Source organism: Pan troglodytes, chromosome 23 (genome assembly GCF_028858775.2).
Source record: "Pan troglodytes isolate AG18354 chromosome 23, NHGRI_mPanTro3-v2.0_pri, whole genome shotgun sequence".
NCBI lineage: Eukaryota > Metazoa > Chordata > Mammalia > Primates > Hominidae > Pan > Pan troglodytes.
The window spans coordinates 57530601-57555995 of record NC_086016.1 but is presented as its reverse complement, the minus strand read 5'-3'; positions in this window follow the sequence as shown (position 1 = coordinate 57555995).

The following is a 25395-nucleotide window of genomic DNA, read 5'->3' as shown; positions in this document are numbered from 1 at the left end:
AAATACCTACCCAGCCATCTGTGTAACCACGGAAATATCTACTCCGCTATCTCTATAAAAATGGAAATACGTACAACGCTATCTGTATAAATATGGAAATATCTACGCTGCAATCTCTATAAACATGGAAATATCTACACCGCCATCACTATAAACATGGAAATATCTACATCGCTATCTGTATTAACATGGAAATAGCTCCACCGCTATCAGTATAAACACTGAAATATCTACACCGCTATCTGTATAAACATGGAAATATGTACAATGCTATCTGTATAAACATGGAAATATCTACACCGCTATCTGTATAAACATGGAAATATCTACACAGCTATCTCTATAAACATGGAAATAGCTACACTGCTATCTGTATGAACATAGAAATAGCGACACCGTTATCTGTATAAACATGGAAATATCTACACCGCCCTCTGTAAAAACATGAAGATATCTACACAGTCATCTGTATAAACTTGGAAATATCTACACCTCCATCTGTATAAACATGGAAATATCTACACTGCCATCTGTATACACATGGAAATATCTACACAGGTATCTGAAGAAACATGGAAATATGTACACCGCTTTCTGTATAAACATGGAAATATCTACACCGCTATCTGTATAAACATGGAAATAACAACACCGTTATCTGTATAAACATTGAAATATCTACACCGCTATCTGTATAAAGATGGAAATATCTACAACGCTATCTATGTAAACATGGAAATATCTACACACCTATCTGTGTAAACATGGAAATATCTACACCGCTATCTGTATAAACATGGAAATATCTACACCGCTATCTGTATAAGCATGGAAATACCAAAACGGCTATCTGTATAAACATGGAAATATCTACAATGCTATCTGTATAAATACGGAAATATCCTCACCACTATCACTATAAACCTGGAAATACCTACAACGCTATCTGTATAACTACGGAAATATCCTCACCACTATCTCTATAAACATGGAAATACCTACACCGCCATATCTATACACATGGAAATACCTACACCGCCATCTCTATACACATGGAAATATCTACACCACTATCTCTATAAACATAGAAATATCTTCATTGCAATCTCTATAAACATGGAAATATCTACACCGCCATCTCTATAAACATGGAAATATCTACATCGCTATCTGTATAAATATGGAAATATCTCCACCGCTATCTGTATAAACATGGAAATATCTACACCGATATCTGTATAAACATGGAAATATCTACACCGCTATCTGTATAAACATGGAAATATCTACAACGCTATCTGTGTAAACATGAAAGTATCTACACAGATATCTGTGTAAACTTGCAAATATCTACACAGCTATCTGTGTAAAGATCGAAATGTCTACAGCGCAATCTGTGCAAAGATGGAAATATCTACACCGCTATCTCTGTAGACATGGAAATATCTACACCACCATCTGTATAAACATGCAAATATCTACAGAGTCATCTGTATAAACATGGAAATATCTACACCACCATATCTATAAACATGGAAATATCTACAGTGCCATCTGTATACCCGTGGAAATACCTACCCAGCCATCTGTGTAACCACGGAAATATCTACTCCGCTATCTCTATAAAAATGGAAATACGTACAACGCTATCTGTATAAATATGGAAATATCTACGCTGCAATCTCTATAAACATGGAAATATCTACACCGCCATCACTATAAACATGGAAATATCTACATCGCTATCTGTATTAACATGGAAATAGCTCCACCGCTATCAGTATAAACACTGAAATATCTACACCGCTATCTGTATAAACATGGAAATATGTACAACGCTATCTGTATAAACATGGAAATATCTACACCGCTATCTGTATAAACATGGAAATATCTACACAGCTATCTCTATAAACATGGAAATAGCTACACTGCTATCTGTATGAACATAGAAATAGCGACACCGTTATCTGTATAAACATGGAAATATCTACACCGCCCTCTGTAAAAACATGAAGATATCTACACAGTCATCTGTATAAACTTGGAAATATCTACACCTCCATCTGTATAAACATGGAAATATCTACACTGCCATCTGTATACACATGGAAATATCTACACAGGTATCTGAAGAAACATGGAAATATGTACACCGCTTTCTGTATAAACATGGAAATAACTACACCGCTATCTTTATAAACTTGGAAATATCTACACCGCCTTCTGTATAAACATAGAAATATCTACACCGCTATCTGTATAAACATGGAAATACCAACACCGTTATCTGTATAAACATTGAAATATCTACACCGCTATCTGTATAAAGATGGAAATATCTACAACTCTATCTGTGTAAACATGGAAATATCTACACACCTATCTGTGTAAACATGGAAATATCTACACCGCTATCTGTATAAACATGGAAATATCTACACCGCTATCTTTATAAACATGGAAATACCAAAACGGCTATCTGTATAAACATGGAAATATCTACAACGCTGTCTGTATAAATACGGAAATATCCTCACCACTATCACTATAAACCTGGAAATACCTACAACGCTATCTGTATAAATACGGAAATATCCTCACCACTATCTCTATAAACATGGAAATACCTACACCGCCATATCTATACACATGGAAATACCTACACCGCCATCTCTATACACATGGAAATATCTACACCACTATCTCTATAAACATAGAAATATCTACATTGCAATCTCTATAAACATGGAAATATCTACACCGCCATCTCTATAAACATGGAAATATCTACATCGCTATCTGTATAAATATGGAAATATCTCCACCGCTATCAGTATAAACATGGAAATATCTACACCGATATCTGTATAAACATGGAAATATCTACACCGCTATCTGTATAAACATGGAAATATCAACAACGCTATCTGTGTAAACATGGAAGTATCTACACAGCTATCTGTGTAAACTTGCAAATATCTACGCAGCTATCTGTGTAAAGATCGAAATGTCTACAGCGCAATCTGTGCAAAGATGGAAATATCTACACCACTATCAGTATAAACATGGAAATATCTACACCGCTATCTGTATCAACATGGAAATATCTACTTCGCTATCTTTATAAACCTGGAAATATCTACACTGTTATCTCTATAAACATGGAAATATCTACACCACCATCTGTAAACATGCAAATATCTACAGAGTCATCTGTATAAACATGGAAATATCTACACCACCATATCTATAAACATGGAAATATCTACAGTGCCATCTGTATACCCGTGGAAATACCTACCCAGCCATCTGTGTAACCACGGAAATATCTACTCCGCTATCTCTATAAACATGGAAATACGTACAACGCTATCTCTATAAATATGGAAATATCTACACTGCAATCTCTATAAACATGGAAATATCTACACGGCCATCACTATAAACATGGAAATATCTACATCGCTATCTGTATTAACATGGAAATAGCTCCACCGCTATCAGTATAAACACTGAAATATCTACACCGCTATCTGTATAAACATGGAAATATGTACAACGCTATCTGTATAAACATGGAAATATCTACACCGCAATCTGTATAAACATGGAAATATCTACACAGCTATCTCTATAAACATGGAAATAGCTACCCTGCTATCTGTATAAACATAGAAATAGCGACACCGTTATCTGTATAAACATGGAAATATCTACACCGACCTCTGTAAAAACATGAAGATATCTACACAGTCATCTGTATAAACTTGGAAATATCTACACCTCCATCTGTATAAACATGGAAATATCTACACTGCCATCTGTATACACATGGAAATATCTACACAGCCATCTGAAGAAACATGGAAGTATGTACACCGCTATCTGTATAAACATGGAAATAACTACACCGCTATCTTTATAAACTTGGAAATATCTACACCGCCTTCTGTATAAACATGGAAATATCTACACCGCTATCTGTATAAACATGGAAATACCAACACCGTTATCTGTATAAACATTGAAATATCTATACCGCTATCTGTATAAAGATGGAAATATCTACAACGCTATCTGTGTAAACATGGAAATATCTACACACCTATCTGTGTAAACATGGAAATATCTACACCGCTATCTGTATAAACATGGAAATATCTACACCGCTATCTTTATAAACATGGAAATACCAAAACGGCTATCTGTATAAACATGGAAATATCTACGACGCTATCTGTATAAATACGGAAATATCCTCACCACTATCACTATGAACCTGGAAATACCTACAACGCTATCTGTATAACTACGGAAATATCCTCACCACTATCTCTATAAACATGGAAATACCTACACCGCCATATCTATACACATGGAAATACCTACACCGCCATCTCTATACACATGGAAATATCTACACCACTATCTCTATAAACATAGAAATATCTACATTGCAATCTCTATAAACATGGAAATATCTACACCGCCATCTCTATAAACATGGAAATATCTACATCGCTATCTGTATAAATATGGAAATATCTCCACCGCTATCAGTATAAACATGGAAATATCTACACCGATATCTGTATAAACATGGAAATATCTACACCGCTATCTGTATAAACATGGAAATATCTACAACGCTATCTGTGTAAACATGGAAGTATCTACACAGATATCTGTGTAAACTTGCAAATATCTACACAGCTATCTGTGTAAAGATCGAAATGTCTACAGCGCAATCTGTGCAAAGATGGAAATATCTACACCGCTATCTCTGTAAACATGGAAATATCTACACCGCTATCTGTATCAACATGGAAATATCTACTTCGCTATCTTTATAAACATGGAAATATCTACACTGTTATATCTATAAACATGGAAATATCTACACAACCATCTGTATAAACATGCAAATATCTACAGAGTCATCTGTATAAACATGGAAATATCTACACCACCATATCTATAAACATGGAAATATCTACAGTGCCATCTGTATACCCGTGGAAATACCTACCCAGCCATCTGTGTAACCACGGAAATATCTACTCCGCTATCTCTATAAACATGGAAATACGTACGACGCTATCTCTATAACTATGGAAATAGCTACACTGCAATCTCTATAAACATGGAAATATCTACAACGCCATCACTATAAACATGGAAATATCTACATCGCTTTCTGTATTAACATGGAAATAGCTCCACCGCTATCAGTATAAACATTAAAATATCTACACCGCTATCTGTATAAACATGGAAATATGTACAACGCTATCTGTATAAACATGGAAATATCTACATCGCTATCTGTATAAACATGGAAATATCTACACAGCTATCTCTATAAACATGGAAATAGCTACACTGCTATCTGTATAAACATAGAAATAGCGACACCGTTTTCTGTATAAACATGGAAATATCAACACCGCCCTCTATAAAAACATGAAAATATCTACACAGTCATCTGTATAAACTTGGAAATATCTACACCTCCATCTGTATAAACATGGAAATATCTACACTGCCATCTGTATACACATGGAAATATCTACACAGCCATCTGAAGAAACATGGAAATATGTACACCGCTATTTGTATAAACATGGAAATAACTACACCTCTATCTTTATAAATTTGGAAATATCTACACCGCCTTCTGTATAAACATGGAAATATCTACACCGCTATCTGTATAAACATGGAAATACCAACACCGTTATCTGTATAAACATTGAAATATCTACACCGCTATCTGTATAAAGATGGAAATATCTACAACGCTATCTGTGTAAACATGGAAATATCTACACACCTATCTGTGTAAACATGGAAATACCTACACCGCTATCTGTATAAACATGGAAATATCTACACCGCTATCTTTATAAACATGGAAATACCAAAACGGCTATCTGTATAAACATGGAAATATCTACAACGCTATCTGTATAAATACGGAAATATCCTCACCACTATCACTATAAACCTGGAAATACCTACAACGCTATCTGTATAACTACGGAAATATCCTCACCACTATCTCAATAAACATGGAAATACCTACACCGCCATATCTATACACATGGAAATACCTACACCGCCATCTCTATACACATGGAAATATCTACACCACTATCTCTATAAACATAGAAATATCTACATTGCAATCTCTATAAACATGGAAATATCTACACCGCCATCTCTATAAACATGGAAATATCTACATCGCTATCTGTATAAATATGGAAATATCTCCACCGCTATCAGTATAAACATGGAAATATCTACACCGATATCTGTATAAACATGGAAATATCTACACCGCTATCTGTATAAACATGGAAATATCTACAACGCTATCTGTGTAAACATGGAAGTATCTACACAGATATCTGTGTAAACTTGCAAATATCTACACAGCTATCTGTGTAAAGATCGAAATGTCTACAGCGCAATCTGTGCAAAGATGGAAATATCTACACCGCTATCTCTGTAAACATGGAAATATCTACACCGCTATCTGTATCAACATGGAAATATCTACTTCGCTATCTTTATAAACATGGAAATATCTACACTGTTATCTCTATAAACATGGAAATATCTACACCACCATCAGTATAAACATGCAAATATCTACAGAGTCATCTGTATAAACATGGAAATATCTACACCACCATATCTATAAACATGGAAATATCTACAGTGCCATCTGTATACCCGTGGAAATACCTACCCAGCCATCTGTGTAACCACGGAAATATCTACTCCGCAATCTCTATAAACATGGAAATACGTACAATGCTATCTCCATAAATATCGTAATATCTACACCTCCATCTGTATAAACATGGAAATATCTACACTGCCATCTGTATACACATGGAAATATCTACACAGGTATCTGAAGAAACATGGAAATATGTACACCGCTTTCTGTATAAACATGGAAATAACTACACCGCTATCTTTATAAACTTGGAAATATCTACACCGCCTTCTGTATAAACATAGAAATATCTACACCGCTATCTGTATAAACATGGAAATACCAACACCGTTATCTGTATAAACATTGAAATATCTACACCGCTATCTGTATAAACATGGAAATATCTACAACTCTATCTGTGTAAACATGGAAATATCTACACACCTATCTGTGTAAACATGGAAATATCTAGACCGCTATCTGTATAAACATGGAAATATCTACACCGTTATCTTTGTAAACATGGAAATACCAAAACGGCTATCTGTATAAACATGGAAATATCTACGACGCTATCTGTATAAATACGGAAATATCCTCACCACTATCACTATAAACCTGGAAATACCTACAACGCTATCTGTATAAATACGGAAATATCCTCACCACTATCTCTATAAACATGGAAATACCTACACCGCCATATCTATACACATGGAAATACCTACACCGCCATCTCTATACACATGCAAATATCTACACCACTATCTCTATAAACATAGAAATATCTACATTGCAATCTCTATAAACATGGAAATATCTACACCGCCATCTCTATAAACATGGAAATATCTACATCGCTATCTGTATAAATATGGAAATATCTCCACCGCTATCAGTATAAACATGGAAATATCTACACCGATATCTGTATAAACATGGAAATATCTACACCGCTATCTGTATAAACATGGAAATATCTACAACGCTATCTGTGTAAACATGGAAGTATCTACACAGATATCTGTGTAAACTTGCAAATATCTACGCAGCTATCTGTGTAAAGATCGAAATGTCTACAGCGCAATCTGTGCAAAGATGGAAATATCTACACCACTATCAGTATAAACATGGAAATATCTACACCGCTATCTGTATCAACATGGAAATATCTACTTCGCTATCTTTATAAACATGGAAATATCTACACTGTTATCTCTATAAACATGGAAATATCTACACCACCATCTGTAAACATGCAAATATCTACAGAGTCATCTGTATAAACATGGAAATATCTACACCACCATATCTATAAACATGGAAATATCTACAGTGCCATCTGTATACCCGTGGAAATACCTACCCAGCCATCTGTGTAACCACGGAAATATCTACTCCGCTATCTCTATAAACATGGAAATACGTACAACGCTATCTCTATAAATATGGAAATATCTACACTGCAATCTCTATAAACATGGAAATATCTACACCGCCATCACTATAAACATGGAAATATCTACATCGCTATCTGTATTAACATGGAAATAGCTCCACCGCTATCAGTATAAACACTGAAATATCTACACCGCTATCTGTATAAACATGGAAATATGTACAACGCTATCTGTATAAACATGGAAATATCTACACCGCAATCTGTATAAACATGGAAATATCTACACAGCTATCTCTATAAACATGGAAATAGCTACCCTGCTATCTGTATAAACATAGAAATAGCGACACCGTTATCTGTATAAACATGGAAATATCTACACCGACCTCTGTAAAAACATGAAGATATCTACACAGTCATCTGTATAAACTTGGAAATATCTACACCTCCATCTGTATAAACATGGAAATATCTACACTGCCCTCTGTATACACATGGAAATATCTACACAGCCATCTGAAGAAACATGGAAATATGTACACCGCTATCTGTATAAACATGGAAATAACTACACCGCTATCTTTATAAACTTGGAAATATCTACACCGCCTTCTGTATAAACATGGAAATATCTACACCGCTATCTGTATAAACATGGAAATACCAACACCGTTATCAGTATAAACATTGAAATATCTACACCGCTATCTGTATAAAGATGGAAATATCTACAGCGCTATCTGTGTAAACATGGAAATATCTACACACCTATCTGTGTAAACATGGAAATATCTACACCGCTATCTGTATAAACATGGAAATATCTACACCGCTATCTTTATAAACATGGAAATACCAAAACGGCTATCTGTATAAACATGGAAATATCTACGACGCTATCTGTATAAATACGGAAATATCCTCACCACTATCACTATGAACCTGGAAATACCTACAACGCTATCTGTATAACTACGGAAATATCCTCACCACTATCTCTATAAACATGGAAATACCTACACCGCCATATCTATACACATGGAAATACCTACACCGCCATCTCTATACACATGGAAATATCTACACCACTATCTCTATAAACATAGAAATATCTACATTGCAATCTCTATAAACATGGAAATATCTACACCGCCATCTCTATAAACATGGAAATATCTACATCGCTATCTGTATAAATATGGAAATATCTCCACCGCTATCAGTATAAACATGGAAATATCTACACCGATATCTGTATAAACATGGAAATATCTACACCGCTATCTGTATAAACATGGAAATATCTACAACGCTATCTGTGTAAACATGGAAGTATCTACACAGATATCTGTGTAAACTTGCAAATATCTACACAGCTATCTGTGTAAAGATCGAAATGTCTACAGCGCAATCTGTGCAAAGATGGAAATATCTACACCGCTATCTCTGTAAACATGGAAATATCTACACCGCTATCTGTATCAACATGGAAATATCTACTTCGCTATCTTTATAAACATGGAAATATCTACACTGTTATATCTATAAACATGGAAATATCTACACAACCATCTGTATAAACATGCAAATATCTACAGAGTCATCTGTATAAACATGGAAATATCTACACCACCATATCTATAAACATGGAAATATCTACAGTGCCATCTGTATACCCGTGGAAATACCTACCCAGCCATCTGTGTAACCACGGAAATATCTACTCCGCTATCTCTATAAACATGGAAATACGTACGACGCTATCTCTATAACTATGGAAATAGCTACACTGCAATCTCTATAAACATGGAAATATCTACAACGCCATCACTATAAACATGGAAATATCTACATCGCTTTCTGTATTAACATGGAAATAGCTCCACCGCTATCAGTATAAACATTAAAATATCTACACCGCTATCTGTATAAACATGGAAATATGTACAACGCTATCTGTATAAACATGGAAATATCTACATCGCTATCTGTATAAACATGGAAATATCTACACAGCTATCTCTATAAACATGGAAATAGCTACACTGCTATCTGTATAAACATAGAAATAGCGACACCGTTTTCTGTATAAACATGGAAATATCAACACCGCCCTCTATAAAAACATGAAAATATCTACACAGTCATCTGTATAAACTTGGAAATATCTACACCTCCATCTGTATAAACATGGAAATATCTACACTGCCATCTGTATACACATGGAAATATCTACACAGCCATCTGAAGAAACATGGAAATATGTACACCGCTATTTGTATAAACATGGAAATAACTACACCTCTATCTTTATAAATTTGGAAATATCTACACCGCCTTCTGTATAAACATGGAAATATCTACACCGCTATCTGTATAAACATGGAAATACCAACACCGTTATCTGTATAAACATTGAAATATCTACACCGCTATCTGTATAAAGATGGAAATATCTACAACGCTATCTGTGTAAACATGGAAATATCTACACACCTATCTGTGTAAACATGGAAATACCTACACCGCTATCTGTATAAACATGGAAATATCTACACCGCTATCTTTATAAACATGGAAATACCAAAACGGCTATCTGTATAAACATGGAAATATCTACAACGCTATCTGTATAAATACGGAAATATCCTCACCACTATCACTATAAACCTGGAAATACCTACAACGCTATCTGTATAACTACGGAAATATCCTCACCACTATCTCAATAAACATGGAAATACCTACACCGCCATATCTATACACATGGAAATACCTACACCGCCATCTCTATACACATGGAAATATCTACACCACTATCTCTATAAACATAGAAATATCTACATTGCAATCTCTATAAACATGGAAATATCTACACCGCCATCTCTATAAACATGGAAATATCTACATCGCTATCTGTATAAATATGGAAATATCTCCACCGCTATCAGTATAAACATGGAAATATCTACACCGATATCTGTATAAACATGGAAATATCTACACCGCTATCTGTATAAACATGGAAATATCTACAACGCTATCTGTGTAAACATGGAAGTATCTACACAGATATCTGTGTAAACTTGCAAATATCTACACAGCTATCTGTGTAAAGATCGAAATGTCTACAGCGCAATCTGTGCAAAGATGGAAATATCTACACCGCTATCTCTGTAAACATGGAAATATCTACACCGCTATCTGTATCAACATGGAAATATCTACTTCGCTATCTTTATAAACATGGAAATATCTACACTGTTATCTCTATAAACATGGAAATATCTACACCACCATCAGTATAAACATGCAAATATCTACAGAGTCATCTGTATAAACATGGAAATATCTACACCACCATATCTATAAACATGGAAATATCTACAGTGCCATCTGTATACCCGTGGAAATACCTACCCAGCCATCTGTGTAACCACGGAAATATCTACTCCGCAATCTCTATAAACATGGAAATACGTACAATGCTATCTCCATAAATATCGTAATATCTACACCTCCATCTGTATAAACATGGAAATATCTACACTGCCATCTGTATACACATGGAAATATCTACACAGGTATCTGAAGAAACATGGAAATATGTACACCGCTTTCTGTATAAACATGGAAATAACTACACCGCTATCTTTATAAACTTGGAAATATCTACACCGCCTTCTGTATAAACATAGAAATATCTACACCGCTATCTGTATAAACATGGAAATACCAACACCGTTATCTGTATAAACATTGAAATATCTACACCGCTATCTGTATAAACATGGAAATATCTACAACTCTATCTGTGTAAACATGGAAATATCTACACACCTATCTGTGTAAACATGGAAATATCTAGACCGCTATCTGTATAAACATGGAAATATCTACACCGTTATCTTTGTAAACATGGAAATACCAAAACGGCTATCTGTATAAACATGGAAATATCTACGACGCTATCTGTATAAATACGGAAATATCCTCACCACTATCACTATAAACCTGGAAATACCTACAACGCTATCTGTATAAATACGGAAATATCCTCACCACTATCTCTATAAACATGGAAATACCTACACCGCCATATCTATACACATGGAAATACCTACACCGCCATCTCTATACACATGCAAATATCTACACCACTATCTCTATAAACATAGAAATATCTACATTGCAATCTCTATAAACATGGAAATATCTACACCGCCATCTCTATAAACATGGAAATATCTACATCGCTATCTGTATAAATATGGAAATATCTCCACCGCTATCAGTATAAACATGGAAATATCTACACCGATATCTGTATAAACATGGAAATATCTACACCGCTATCTGTATAAACATGGAAATATCTACAACGCTATCTGTGTAAACATGGAAGTATCTACACAGATATCTGTGTAAACTTGCAAATATCTACGCAGCTATCTGTGTAAAGATCGAAATGTCTACAGCGCAATCTGTGCAAAGATGGAAATATCTACACCACTATCAGTATAAACATGGAAATATCTACACCGCTATCTGTATCAACATGGAAATATCTACTTCGCTATCTTTATAAACATGGAAATATCTACACTGTTATCTCTATAAACATGGAAATATCTACACCACCATCTGTAAACATGCAAATATCTACAGAGTCATCTGTATAAACATGGAAATATCTACACCACCATATCTATAAACATGGAAATATCTACAGTGCCATCTGTATACCCGTGGAAATACCTACCCAGCCATCTGTGTAACCACGGAAATATCTACTCCGCTATCTCTATAAACATGGAAATACGTACAACGCTATCTCTATAAATATGGAAATATCTACACTGCAATCTCTATAAACATGGAAATATCTACACCGCCATCACTATAAACATGGAAATATCTACATCGCTATCTGTATTAACATGGAAATAGCTCCACCGCTATCAGTATAAACACTGAAATATCTACACCGCTATCTGTATAAACATGGAAATATGTACAACGCTATCTGTATAAACATGGAAATATCTACACCGCAATCTGTATAAACATGGAAATATCTACACAGCTATCTCTATAAACATGGAAATAGCTACCCTGCTATCTGTATAAACATAGAAATAGCGACACCGTTATCTGTATAAACATGGAAATATCTACACCGACCTCTGTAAAAACATGAAGATATCTACACAGTCATCTGTATAAACTTGGAAATATCTACACCTCCATCTGTATAAACATGGAAATATCTACACTGCCCTCTGTATACACATGGAAATATCTACACAGCCATCTGAAGAAACATGGAAATATGTACACCGCTATCTGTATAAACATGGAAATAACTACACCGCTATCTTTATAAACTTGGAAATATCTACACCGCCTTCTGTATAAACATGGAAATATCTACACCGCTATCTGTATAAACATGGAAATACCAACACCGTTATCAGTATAAACATTGAAATATCTACACCGCTATCTGTATAAAGATGGAAATATCTACAGCGCTATCTGTGTAAACATGGAAATATCTACACACCTATCTGTGTAAACATGGAAATATCTACACCGCTATCTGTATAAACATGGAAATATCTACACCGCTATCTGTATAAACATGGAAATACCAAAACGGCTATCTGTATAAACATGGAAATATCTACAATGCTATCTGTATAAATACGGAAATATCCTCACCACTATCACTATAAACCTGGAAATACCTACAACGCTATCTGTATAACTACGGAAATATCCTCACCACTATCGCTATAAACATGGAAATACCTACACCGCCATATCTATACACATGGAAATACCTACACCGCCATCTCTATACACATGGAAATATCTACACCACTATCTCTATAAACATAGAAATATCTACATTGCAATCTCTATAAACATGGAAATATCTACACCGCCATCTCTATAAACATGGAAATATCTACATCGCTATCTGTATAAATATGGAAATATCTCCACCGCTATCAGTATAAACATGGAAATATCTACACCGATATCTGTATAAACATGGAAATATCTACACCGCTATCTGTATAAACATGGAAATATCTACAACGCTGTGTAAACATGGAAGTATCTACACAGATATCTGTGTAAACTTGCGAATATCTACACAGCTATCTGTGTAAAGATCGAAATGTCTACAGCGCAATCTGTGCAAAGATGGAAATATCTACACCGCTATCTCTGTAGACATGGAAATATCTACTCCGCTATCTGTATCAACATCGAAATATCTACTTCGCTATCTTTATTAACATGGAAACATCTACACTGTTATCTCTATAAACATGGAAATATCTACACCACCATCTGTATAAACATGCAAATATCTACAGAGTCATCTGTATAAACATGGAAATATCAACACCACCATATCTATAAACATGGAAATATCTACAGTGCCATCTGTATACCCGTGGAAATACCTACCCAGCCATCTGTGTAACCACGGAAATATCTACTCCGCTATCTCTATAAAAATGGAAATACGTACAACGCTATCTGTATAAATATGGAAATATCTACGCTGCAATCTCTATAAACATGGAAATATCTACACCGCCATCACTATAAACATGGAAATATCTACATCGCTATCTGTATTAACATGGAAATAGCTCCACCGCTATCAGTATAAACACTGAAATATCTACACCGCTATCTGTATAAACATGGAAATATGTACAACGCTATCTGTATAAACATGGAAATATCTACACCGCTATCTGTATAAACATGGAAATATCTACACAGCTATCTCTATAAACATGGAAATAGCTACACTGCTATCTGTATGAACATAGAAATAGCGACATCGTTATCTGTATAAACATGGAAATAACTACACCGCCCTCTGTAAAAACATGAAGATATCTACACAGTCATCTGTATAAACTTGGAAGTATCTACACCTACATCTGTATAAACATGGAAATATCTACACTGCCATCTGTATACACATGGAAATATCTACACAGGTATCTGAAGAAACATGGAAATATGTACACCGCTTTCTGTATAAACATGGAAATAACTACACCGCTATCTTTATAAACTTGGAAATATCTACACCGCCTTCTGTATAAGCATAGAAATATCTACACCGCTATCTGTATAAACATGTAAATACCAACACCGTTATCTGTATAAACATTGAAATATCTACACCGCTATCTGTATAAAGATGGAAATATCTACAACTCTATCTGTGTAAACATGGAAATATCTACACACCTATCTGTGTAAACATGGAAATATCTACACCGCTATCTGTATAAACATGGAAATATCTACACCGCTATCTTTATAAACATGGAAATACCAAAACGGCTATCTGTATAAACATGGAAATATCTACAACGCTGTCTGTATAAATACGGAAATATCCTCACCACTATCACTATAAACCTGGAAATACCTACAACGCTATCTGTATTAATACGGAAATATCCTCACCACTATCTCTATAAACATGGAAATACCTACACCGCCATATCTATACACATGGAAATACCTACACCGCCATCTCTATACACATGGAAATATCTACACCACTATCTCTATAAACATAGAAATATCTACATTGCAATCTCTATAAACATGGAAATATCTACACCGCCATCTCTATAAACATGGAAATATCTACATCGCTATCTGTATAAATATGGAAATATCTCCACCGCTATCAGTATAAACATGGAAATATCTACACCGATATCTGTATAAACATGGAAATATCTACACCGCTATCTGTATAAACATGGAAATATCTACAACGCTATCTGTGTAAACATGGAAGTATCTACACAGCTATCTGTGTAAACTTGCAAATATCTACGCAGCTATCTGTGTAAAGATCGAAATGTCTACAGCGCAATCTGTGCAAAGATGGAAATATCTACACCACTATCAGTATAAACATGGAAATATCTACACCGCTATCTGTATCAACATGGAAATATCTACTTCGCTATCTTTATAAACCTGGAAATATCTACACTGTTATCTCTATAAACATGGAAATATCTACACCACCATCTGTAAACATGCAAATATCTACAGAGTCATCTGTATAAACATGGAAATATCTACACCACCATATCTATAAACATGGAAATATCTACAGTGCCATCTGTATACCCGTGGAAATACCTACCCAGCCATCTGTGTAACCACGGAAATATCTACTCCGCTATCTCTATAAACATGGAAGTACGTACAACGCTATCTCTATAAATATGGAAATATCTACACTGCAATCTCTATAAACATGGAAATATCTACACCGCCATCACTATAAACATGGAAATATCTACATCGCTATCTGTATTAACATGGAAATAGCTCCACCGCTATCAGTATAAACACTGAAATATCTACACCGCTATCTGTATAAACATGGAAATATGTACAACGCTATCTGTATAAACATGGAAATATCTACACCGCAATCTGTATAAACATGGAAATATCTACACAGCTATCTCTATAAACATGGAAATAGCTACCCTGCTATCTGTATAAACATAGAAATAGCGACACCGTTATCTGTATAAACATGGAAATATCTACACCGCCCTCTGTAAAAACATGAAGATATCTACACAGTCATCTGTATAAACTTGGAAGTATCTACACCTCCATCTGTATAAACATGGAAATATCTACACTGCCATCTGTATACACATGGAAATATCTACACAGGTATCTGAAGAAACATGGAAATATGTACACCGCTTTCTGTATAAACATGGAAATAACTACACCGCTATCTTTATAAACTTGGAAATATCTACACCGCCTTCTGTATAAACATAGAAATATCTACACCGCTATCTGTATAAACATGTAAATACCAACACCGTTATCTGTATAAACATTGAAATATCTACACCGCTATCTGTATAAAGATGGAAATATCTACAACTCTATCTGTGTAAACATGGAAATATCTACACACCTATCTGTGTAAACATGGAAATATCTACACCGCTATCTGTATAAACATGGAAATATCTACACCGCTATCTTTATAAACATGGAAATACCAAAACGGCTATCTGTATAAACATGGAAATATCTACAACGCTGTCTGTATAAATACGGAAATATCCTCACCACTATCACTATAAACCTGGAAATACCTACAACGCTATCTGTATAAATACGGAAATATCCTCACCACTATCTCTATAAACATGGAAATACCTACACCGCCATATCTATACACATGGAAATACCTACACCGCCATCTCTATACACATGGAAATATCTACACCACTATCTCTATAAACATAGAAATATCTACATTGCAATCTCTATAAACATGGAAATATCTACACCGCCATCTCTATAAACATGGAAATATCTACATCGCTATCTGTATAAATATGGAAATATCTCCACCGCTATCAGTATAAACATGGAAATATCTACACCGATATCTGTATAAACATGGAAATATCTACACCGCTATCTGTATAAACATGGAAATATCTACAACGTTATCTGTGTAAACATGGAAGTATCTACACAGCTATCTGTGTAAACTTGCAAATATCTACGCAGCTATCTGTGTAAAGATCGAAATGTCTGCAGCGCAATCTGTGCAAAGATGGAAATATCTACACCACTATCAGTATAAACATGGAAATATCTACACCGCTATCTGTATCAACATGGAAATATCTACTTCGCTATCTTTATAAACCTGGAAATATCTACACTGTTATCTCTATAAACATGGAAATATCTACACCACCATCTGTAAACATGCAAATATCCACAGAGTCATCTGTATAAACATGGAAATATCTACACCACCATATCTATAAACATGGAAATATCTACAGTGCCATCTGTATACCCGTGGAAATACCTACCCAGCCATCTGTGTAACCACGGAAATATCTACTCCGCTATCTCTATAAACATGGAAATACGTACGACGCTATCTCTATAAATATGGAAATATCTACACTGCAATCTCTATAAACATGGAAATATCTACACCGCCATCACTATAAACATGGAAATATCTACATCGCTATCTGTATTAACATGGAAATAGCTCCACCGCTATCAGTATAAACACTGAAATATCTACACCGCTATCTGTATAAACATGGAAATATGTACAACGCTATCTGTATAAACATGGAAATATCTACACCGCAATCTGTATAAACATGGAAATATCTACACAGCTATCTCTATAAACATGGAAATAGCTACCCTGCTATCTGTATAAACATAGAAATAGCGACACCGTTATCTGTATAAACATGGAAATATCTACACCGACCTCTGTAAAAACATGAAGATATCTACACAGTCATCTGTTTAAACTTGGAAATATCTACACCTCCATCTGTATAAACATGGAAATATCTACACTGCCATCTGTATACACATGGAAATATCTACACAGCCATCTGAAGAAACATGGAAATATGTACACCGCTATCTGTATAAACATGGAAATAACTACACCGCTATCTTTATAAACTTGGAAGTATCTACACCGCCTTCTGTATAAACATGGAAATATCTACACCGCTATCTGTATAAACATGGAAATACCAACACCGTTATCTGTATAAACATTGAAATATCTACACCGCTATCTGTATAAAGATGGAAATATCTACAACGCTATCTGTGTAAACATGGAAATATCTACACACCTATCTGTGTAAACATGGAAATATCTACACCGCTATCTGTATAAACATGGAAATATCTACACCGCTATCTGTATAAACATGGAAATACCAAAACGGCTATCTGTATAAACATGGAAATATCTACAATGCTATCTGTATAAATACGGAAATATCCTCACCACTATCACTATAAACCTGGAAATACCTACAACGCTATCTGTATAACTACGGAAATATCCTCACCACTATCTCTATAAACATGGAAATACCTACACCGCCATATCTATACACATGGAAATACCTACACCGCCATCTCTATACACATGGAAATATCTACACCACTATCTCTATAAACATAGAAATATCTACATTGCAATCTCTATAAACATGGAAATATCTACACCGCCATCTCTATAAACATGGAAATATCTACATCGCTATCTGTATAAATATGGAAATATCTCCACCGCTATCAGTATAAACATGGAAATATCTACACCGATATCTGTATAAACATGGAAATATCTACACCGCTATCTGTATAAACATGGAAATATCTACAACGCTATCTGTGTAAACATGGAAGTATCTACACAGATATCTGTGTAAACTTGCAAATATCTACACAGCTATCTGTGTAAAGATCGAAATGTCTACAGCGCAATCTGTGCAAAGATGGAAATATCTACACCGCTATCTCTGTAGACATGGAAATATCTACACCGCTATCTGTATCAACATCGAAATATCTACTTCGCTATCTTTATAAACATGGAAACATCTACACTGTTATCTCTATAAACATGGAAATATCTACACCACCATCTGTATAAACATGCAAATATCTACAGAGTCATCTGTATAAACATGGAAATATCTACACCACCATATCTATAAACATGGAAATATCTACAGTGCCATCTGTATACCCGTGGAAATACCTACCCAGCCATCTGTGTAACCACGGAAATATCTACTCCGCTATCTCTATAAAAATGGAAATACGTACAACGCTATCTGTATAAATATGGAAATATCTACGCTGCAATCTCTATAAACATGGAAATATCTACACCGCCATCACTATAAACATGGAAATATCTACATCGCTATCTGTATTAACATGGAAATAGCTCCACCGCTATCAGTATAAACACTGAAATATCTACACCGGTATCTGTATAAACATGGAAATATGTACAACGCTATCTGTATAAACATGGAAATATCTACACCGCTATCTGTATAAACATGGAAATATCTACACAGCTATCTCTATAAACATGGAAATAGCTACACTGCTATCTGTATGAACATAGAAATAGCGACACCGTTATCTGTATAAACATGGAAATATCTACACCGCCCTCTGTAAAAACATGAAGATATCTACACAGTCATCTGTATAAACTTGGAAATATCTACACCTCCATCTGTATAAACATGGAAATATCTACACTGCCATCTGTATACACATGGAAATATCTACACAGGTATCTGAAGAAACATGGAAATATGTACACCGCTTTCTGTATAAACATGGAAATAACTACACCGCTATCTTTATAAACTTGGAAATATCTACACCGCCTTCTGTATAAACATAGAAATATCTACACCGCTATGTGTATAAACATGGAAATACCAACACCGTTATCTGTATAAACATTGAAATATCTACACCGCTATCTGTATAAAGATGGAAATATCTACAACTCTATCTGTGTAAACATGGAAATATCTACACACCTATCTGTGTAAACATGGAAATATCTACACCGCTATCTGTATAAACATGGAAATATCTACACCGCTATCTTTATAAACATGGAAATACCAAAACGACTATCTGTATAAACATGGAAATATCTACAACGCTGTCTGTATAAATACGGAAATATCCTCACCACTATCACTATAAACCTGGAAATACCTACAACGCTATCTGTATAAATACGGAAATATCCTCACCACTATCTCTATAAACATGGAAATACCTACACCGCCATATCTATACACATGGAAATACCTACACCGCCATCTCTATACACATGGAAATATCTACACCACTATCTCTATAAACATAGAAATATCTACATTGCAATCTCTATAAACATGGAAATATCTACACCGCCATCTCTATAAACATGGAAATATCTACATCGCTATCCGTATAAATATGGAAATATCTCCACCACTATCAGTATAAACATGGAAATATCTACACCGATATCTGTATAAACATGGAAATATCTACACCGCTATCTGTATAAACATGGAAATATCTACAACGCTCTCTGTGTAAACATGGAAGTATCTACACAGATATCTGTGTAAACTTGCAAATATCTACGCAGCTATCTGTGTAAAGATCGAAATGTCTACAGCGCAATCTGTGCAAAGATGGAAATATCTACACCGCTATCTCTGTAAACATGGAAATATCTACACCGCTATCTGTATCAACATGGAAATATCTACTTCGCTATCTTTATAAACATGGAAATATCTACACTGTTATCTCTATAAACATGGAAATATCTACACCACCATCTGTATAAACATGCAAATATCTACAGAGTCATCTGTATAAACATGGAAATATCTACACCACCATATCTATAAACATGGAAATATCTACAGTGCCATCTGTATACCCGTGGAAATACCTACCCAGCCATCTGTGTAACCACGGAAATATCTACTCCGCTATCTCTATAAACATGGAAATACGTACAACGCTATCTCTATAAATATGTAAATATCTACGCTGCAATCTCTATAAACATGGAAATATCTACACCGCCATCACTATAAACATGGAAATATCTACATCGCTATCTGTATTAACATGGAAATAGCTCCACCGCTATCAGTATAAACACTGAAATATCTACACCGCTATCTGTATAAACATGGAAATATGTACAACGCTATCTGTATAAACATGGAAATATTTACACCGCTATCTGTATAAACATGGAAATTTCTACACAGCTATCTCTATGAACATGGAAATAGCTACACTGCTATCTGTATAAACATAGAAATAGCGACACCGTTATCTGTATAAACATGGAAATATCTACACCGCCCTCTGTAAAAACATGAAGATATCTACACAGTCATCTGTATAAACTTGGAAATATCTACACCTCCATCTGTATAAACATGGAAATATCTACACTGCCATCTGTATACACATGGAAATATCTACACAGCCATCTGAAGAAACATGGAAATATGTACACCGCTATCTGTATAAACATGGAAATAACTTCACCGCTATCTTTATAAACTTGGAAATATCTACACCGCCTTCTGTATAAACATGGAAATATCTACACCGCAATCTGTGTAAACATGGAAATACCAACACCGTTATCTGTATAAACATTGAAATATCTACACCGCTATCTGTATAAAGATGGAAATATCTACAACTCTATCTGTGTAAACATGGAAATATCTACACACCTATCTGTGTAAACATGGAAATATCTACACCGCTATCTGTATAAACATGGAAATATCTACACCGCTATCTGTATAAACATGGAAATACCAAAACGGCTATCTGTATAAACATGGAAATATCTACAACGCTATCTGTATAAATACGGAAATATCCTCACCACTATCACTATAAACCTGGAAATACCTACAACGCTATCTGTATAACTACGGAAATATCCTCACCACTATCTCTATAAACATGGAAATACCTACACCGCCATATCTATACACATGGAAATACCTACACCGCCATCTCTATACACATGTAAATATCTACACCACTATCTCTATAAACATAGAAATATCTACATTGCAGTCTCTATAAACATGGAAATATCTACACCGCCATCTCTATAAACATGGCAATATCTACATCGCTATCTGTATAAATATGGAAATATCTCCACCGCTATCAGTATAAACATGGAAATATCTACACCGATATTTGTATAAACATGGAAATATCTACACCGCTATCTGTATAAACATGGAAATATCTACAACGCTATCTGTGTAAACATGGAAGTATCTACACAGATATCTGTGTAAACTTGCAAATATCTACACAGCTATCTGTGTAAAGATCGAAATGTCTACAGCGCAATCTGTGCAAAGATGGAAATGTCTACACCGCTATCTCTGTAAACATGGAAATATCTACACCGCTATCTGTATCAACATGGAAATATCTACTTCGCTATCTTTATAAACGTGGAAATATCTACACTGTTATCTCTATAAACATGGAAATATCTACACCATCATCTGTATAAACATGCAAATATCTACAGAGTCATCTGTATAAACATGGAAATATCTACACCACCATATCTATAAACATGGAAATATCTATAGTGCCATCTGTATACCCGTGGAAATACCTACCCAGCCATCTGTGTAACCACGGAAATATCTACTCCGCTATCTCTATAAACATGGAAATACGTACGACGCTATCTCTATAAATATGGAAATAGCTACACTGCAATCTCTATAAACATGGAAATATCTACACCGCCATCACTATAAACATGGAAATATCTACATCGCTATCTGTATTAACATGGAAATAGCTACACCGCTATCAGTATAAACACTGAAATATCTACACCGCTATCTGTATAAACATGGAAATATGTACAACGCTATCTGTATAAACATGGAAATATCTACACCGCTATCTGTATAAACATGGAAATATCTACACAGCTATCTCTATAAACATGGAAATAGCTACACTGCTATCTGTATAAACATAGAAATAGCGACACCGTTATCTGTATAAACATGGAAATATCTACACCGCCCTCTGTAAAAACATGAAGATATCTACACAGTCATCTGTATAAACTTGGAAATATCTACACCTCCATCTGTATAAACATGGAAATATCTACACTGCCATCTGTATACACATGGAAATATCTACACAGCCATCTGAAGAAACATGGAAATATGTACACCGCTATCTGTATAAACATGGAAATAACTACACTGCTATCTTTATAAACTTGGAAATATCTACACCGCCTTCTGTATAAACATGGAAATATCTACACCGCTATCTGTATAAATATGGAAATACCAACACCGTTACCTGTATAAACATTGAAATATCTACACCGCTATCTGTATAAAGATGGAAATATCTACAACGCTATCTGTGTAAACATGGAAATATCTACACACCTATCTGTGTAAACATGGAAATATCTACACCGCTATCAGTATAAACATGGAAATATCTACACCGCTATCTGTATAAACATGGAAATACCAAAACGGCTATCTGTATAAACATGGAAATATCTACAACGCTATCTGTATAAATACGGAAATATCCTCACCACTATCACTATAAACCTGGAAATACCTACAACGCTATCTGTATAACTACGGAAATATCCTCACCACTATCTCTATAAACATGGAAATACCTACACCGCCATATCTATACACATGGAAATACCTACAACGCCATCTCTATACACATGGAAATATCTACACCACTATCTCTATAAACATAGAAATATCTACATTGCAATCTCTATAAACATGGAAATATCTACACCGCCATCTCTATAAACATGGAAATATCTACATCGCTATCTGTATAAATATGGAAATATCTCCACCGCTATCAGTATAAACATGGAAATATCTACACCGATATCTGTATAAACATGGAAATATCTACACCGCTATCTGTATAAACATGGAAATATCTACAACGCTATCTGTGTAAACATGGAAGTATCTACACAGCTATCTGTGTAAACTTGCAAATATCTACGCAGCTATCTGTGTAAAGATCGAAATGTCTACAGCGCAATCTGTGCAAAGATGGAAATATCTACACCACTATCAGTATAAACATGGAAATATCTACACCGCTATCTGTATCAACATGGAAATATCTACTTCGCTATCTTTATAAACCTGGAAATATCTACACTGCTATCTCTATAAACATGGAAATATCTACACCACCATCTGTAAACATGCAAATATCTACAGAGTCATCTGTATAAACATGGAAATATCTACACCACCATATCTATAAACATGGAAATATCTACAGTGCCATCTGTATACCCGTGGAAATACCTACCCAGCCATCTGTGTAACCACGGAAATATCTACTCCGCTATCTCTATAAACATGGAAATACGTACGACGCTATCTCTATAAATATGGAAATATCTACACTGCAATCTCTATAAACATGGAAATATCTACACCGCCATCACTATAAACATGGAAATATCTACATCGCTATCTGTATTAACATGGAAATAGCTCCACCGCTATCAGTATAAACAGTGAAATATCTACACCGCTATCTGTATAAACATGGAAATATGTACAACGCTATCTGTATAAACATGGAAATATCTACACCGCAATCTGTATAAACATGGAAATATCTACACAGCTATCTCTATAAACATGGAAATAGCTACCCTGCTATCTGTATAAACATAGAAATAGCGACACCGTTATCTGTATAAACATGGAAA